The following is a 5,000-nucleotide window of genomic DNA, read 5'->3' on the forward strand; positions in this document are numbered from 1 at the left end:
TGCGACTTTTTTTTCCACAAATTTTATTCAACAAAAACAATAACAGCATTTAACAAAAACATCTTTAAATGACGGTCTGACCATTTTCCAAGCAAATGGGAAGCAGTAATTGAAGGGGATGGTGAATATTCTTCGGAATTAATCATTTAAAGATGTTTTTTTGTTACGTGTTGTTATTGTTTTTATTGAAACACTTTTATTGAAAAAAAAGCCGCAATAATAATGCACCAACCCAATATTGTATTCCTTCGTTTCATACGTTTCATTCTTCGATTTTTGAAGACCACACTTGCAATACCTGTGACGTATTGGTTATGCGCACTGCATTAACGGAAGTCGCATCCCCAAGTATCTGCTGCATAGATGGAAACCAACAAGCTGTTTAAGTTGAGATAGTGTTACATGCAAAAAGCATTTTCCACTGCAGCACACAATGGAATGGAACCGTGTGAAAATATAAATGGTACCAAACTGTTTTTGCCGAGGTCATACTTTAAGAGCAAAAGTGAAAAGAGTAGAGGGAGATCGAAATCTACTCTAGTCTGTAAAGAGACACAGGCCAAACAAATCAACTCTATACAAGGACATAGACTGCATCGGTAGGGACTACCATGATGGCTGTCGCTCTCGAATAGGCCTCTAAAATCATCGAAAATGATAGGCCAAAATGATAAGAGCGTAGGAATGGCTGGGTGGGAGGTAGATTGGAGACAAAAAGACTAAGTCTCCTGGACATTAATATTTCGTGTTCTACGAGTTGCTTACCAACCACATGGTTCTGGGTTCAGTCCCACTGCGTGGCACTTTGAGCAAGTGTCTTCTACTTTAGCCTCGGGTTGACCAAAGCCTTGTGAGTGGATTTGGTAGACGGAAACTGAACGATGCCCGTCGTATATATGTATATATATATATGTATGTATACATATGTATGAGTGTGTGTATCATTTTGTGTGTCTGTGTTTGTCCCCCACCATCGCTTGACAAACGGTGCTGGTGTGTTTACCTCCCGTAACTTAGCGTTTCGGCGAAAGAGACCGATACTTACAAAGAATAAGTCCCGGGGTCGATTTGTTCGACTAAAGGCAGTGCCCCAGCTTGGCCACAGTCACATGATTGAAACAAGTAAAAGATTAAAGATTAAATTCATAGAGTAAGTTACTCGTTCTCCATGGCAAATAAATGATCAACATCACAACAATCCCGCTTAACGGCGCATCAGTCAACCGAAGGGTTACTCATTTATATCTAAATGAACTCCAGCAACATGCAATGACAGCACACTTCCAGGTTCGGAAATAGAAACTACGATGTTATGATTGTATGTACAACACTTTGTCCACAAGGTGACGTGCCTTCGCAGTTGAACAGAAAGTAAAGAAAAATAAATGGTTCATCGTTTCCTAAGCCAGAGGATAGTTGACCATGACGACGGCACACTTCGGTGAAGACCTCACTGCACCACCCGGCATGCAGCGGTGAGTCGGATGGAATGCAGTGTCTTTGTTGCCGCTCGAGTGTTGTAGACATGTTTGGGTGTTTGGGTGGTGACTGTACACGTAATGTTGAGAATAGTATGTTGTTGCTCTTGTTGATGTTGTTGTAGCTCATGTTGTTGTTTAGCGGCGATGAAGGCCTTCATTTAGCAGAGAAACCTATAATGAAAAGCACTCCAACAATGACCATCACATCTTTTGCTTTATCTTCAGGCAGAGGTATCATGCATCTAATACTACGTTACCAAATGTAGCCTTACATCATTTCTTTTAATACAGTAAGGTAGCAGTTAAAGAAAATTTGACTGCAATTTTTAGTAGATCAGGTGACTTGCTCTGACGTTTCCTGATCACGTGTACCAAATGTACTTCAAATTATATTTGACTGCCTTGAAAAACTGATAAGAAATAGCATTTTGTTTTAGTTCTTCTGCTAGCTGTTATCCGATAGGCTACGTTATATGTCATTCTTGACGAAGGATCACAGTCAGAAACGTCAAACAATAATTTTTTTCTACATTAGACAATATGATACCTTGTACTCCTTTTTGTGCTTTTTTTAATTTTTCGCTTTCATGAAATTGATTAGCGCTGATCTAGTTTTAGACAACAACAAATTGAACAATATTTTGTTAATTTTTGACTCATAACTTATATTTTCTGAGTTTCACAACTCATCTCTCTGTCTGTACTTGCTATGGCGTTCCGCTTCAAGTGTCGTACTCATCGTCGAGTACCCAATTCTTAATAGATGAGTACATAGTTGTATATTGAACTAAGGTTTTCAGTTTATACATTTATACACGCAGCTGCACTCCAACATCTTACAATGATTTCCGGATTTAAGAAGTTAAAGAATTAATTATTTCATTCATTAATTACCAGAAAATCTGTTAAAGAAACAAAACAAGAAACAAAGAAAAACAAAACAAGAAATGAAAAAAAAAAAGAATTATATCAAAGAAATTATATTACTTTATTTTATTTTATTTTAGTTTAGTTTATTTTATTTTAAACTACCGTTAAATTCATTCGGTGACGGGGGACTGTCCTTCATTATTTGAGCGTAAACTTGGCTCCAGTATTTTCCTAAATATCTGTGTTAAATCCATTACAAGTTAATGAAACAGAGGTGTTCGTCAGTTTGGTGGCGTCAGAAACGGTTCGCATTCACCGCTGGAAAAAAGTAAAGAAATGAAAAGAAAACCCTCACTGATGATAAGCAAAAAATGCCGCTCGAGAGGCTAGAAATAGCAGCGAAATATTTTCCGAAACATTATACGCTATCACCTTCAATATAAAAAGATGTGTATGGTGGAATGTTGTCCCTACTATTTTCTTAGAGATTAGGTCTATCATGAGCCCTAGGACTTGTAAAGCCAGAGTTTAACCCGGTTTCCATTGTGCATAAGTAATTGGGATCTAAACACCCACCCCTGAAAAGTGCCGCCAGTCTGTCACGGGGATACTGTGCAGCTATTGCTGGAACGTAATAACAGCTGTGTTGAGTAAAGCTTCGTAAGATGAGGTGTTTTGCTGAAGAACACAACGCACTGACCCGTCTGGGAATCGAAACGACGGTTTTGCGATTGTATGCGCAACACCGTAACCGACAGGCCACGTGCCTCCACATGTTCCCGGGTAGAAAAACAGAAAAACATACGGGATAGATATGACAGGAATTTATGTTTTTCATGCATGGTTCGCTTGACTGACGCTGAGCTAGAGCAAAATAACGGCAACAACAATAACAACAACGACAACGATGCAGACAATTAGGGCTTGGATTACTGATTAAGATTGGAAATAAGAGACAGTGTTAATTAAGGCTCGGATTACAAGCTGGGATTAGAAATGAGTTAGGGTTAAGGTTTAGAGTAGGGCTTAGCTGCAGGTGGGCCGGGCCGCAGTCTGCACATACACTATGTGGTATCAATATTTCTAAAATAATATAATAATAATAATAATAATAATAATAGTAATAATAATAATAATAATAATAACAACAACAACAACAACAGCAACAATAACAACTCTGAACAACGTTGGACCCCTATAGCAACTGAAGAGTTCATCCAAGCAGTGCAAGAACTAAGCAACTAGAAGGCACCCGGGCACGATAAGGTCCCCAACTTCTGGTTAAAATATCTGAGAAGAACACATAAAAAGCTGGCTGACTAATTTAATGACATGCTAGCAGAGCCAGAGACAATGCCTGAATGGCCCACGAAAGGGAAAACTATCATAATTTCCAAATCCACTGAAACGGCAATCCCACAAAATTACAGACCAATAACTTGTCTCCCTACAATTTACAATGCATTTACTGCAATAATATCGCAGAGAATAAGCAAGCATCTGGAAGAAAACAACCTGTTTCCAGAAGAGCAGAAGCGATGCTGCAAGGACTCATACGGCTGTAAAGATCAACTAATAATCAATAAAACCATAACTGAAGACAGCCGCAGAAAGAAGAAGGGTCTAAGTATGGCTTGGACCGATTACCAAAAGGCTTTTGATAGTATTCCCCACACATGGATCCTAGAAACACTAGTCATGAACAAGGTAGCACCAATAATCATAAGAAATACTCCCAATTTAAATGTTTATGAATAGAATTAACCTAGTGAAATCATAAATCCAGCTATCTGAGTAAATGAGTCCCTGGAGGTTGGCGAAACAGTTCATTCATCTTCATAATGACAAGACACTGTATAAACATCGTAAACAACTTTTGGCATATTCATAATGACTTAAAATCCAAGTCACAAAGACGGCTTTTTCATGCGCGGCAAAAACACCGGTGAAGTGAAACATAACACAGCGTGCGGTTGTCATGGTAACAAGTTGTTAAAGCCACGCTGTCTGTTAATTGTCAAAAATTAACCAAATTTCCCAAATTTACTTCCAAATAACATCAGATTCTTTAAATTACGGGATAAAGTAATTAGTTGATCGTAATGAAAATTCAGAGTTGCATCGATACACCAAAATTGAAAGCAATCTGAGTAAAATTAGAGGGGATTCATTTTGCGAATGAGACTGACTAGGTCCCATCCTTTTTATTGCAAGAAACTACAGTTTTCTCTGGCCAGACTTACAAACGATCATCTTTAGAATGTTTGAAACTTTAATATCTACAACTTTCTGACTACTCGAATATATAAACATAACTTATATTGCAGCAACAAATTAAACGCACGATAATACAAACCGCACAATTACGAAAACTGTAAATTACAGCAAAACAGATAAAAAGAAAAGAATTCAAAAAATCCACTCCACCCACCAAAAATTCAAAATTTAAAATTCAACGATATTATATATATACATATATATATTATATATATATATTATATATATATATATTATATATATATATATATATATATAATATATATATATATATAATATATATATATATATGTATATATATATACAACTTATAAACAAGGGTAAAAGAAAAAATTTCTAATGCCAAATATTTGGCATTAGAATTTTTTTCGT

Source organism: Octopus sinensis, unplaced genomic scaffold (genome assembly GCF_006345805.1).
Source record: "Octopus sinensis unplaced genomic scaffold, ASM634580v1 Contig15226, whole genome shotgun sequence".
Classification (NCBI taxonomy): domain Eukaryota; kingdom Metazoa; phylum Mollusca; class Cephalopoda; order Octopoda; family Octopodidae; genus Octopus; species Octopus sinensis.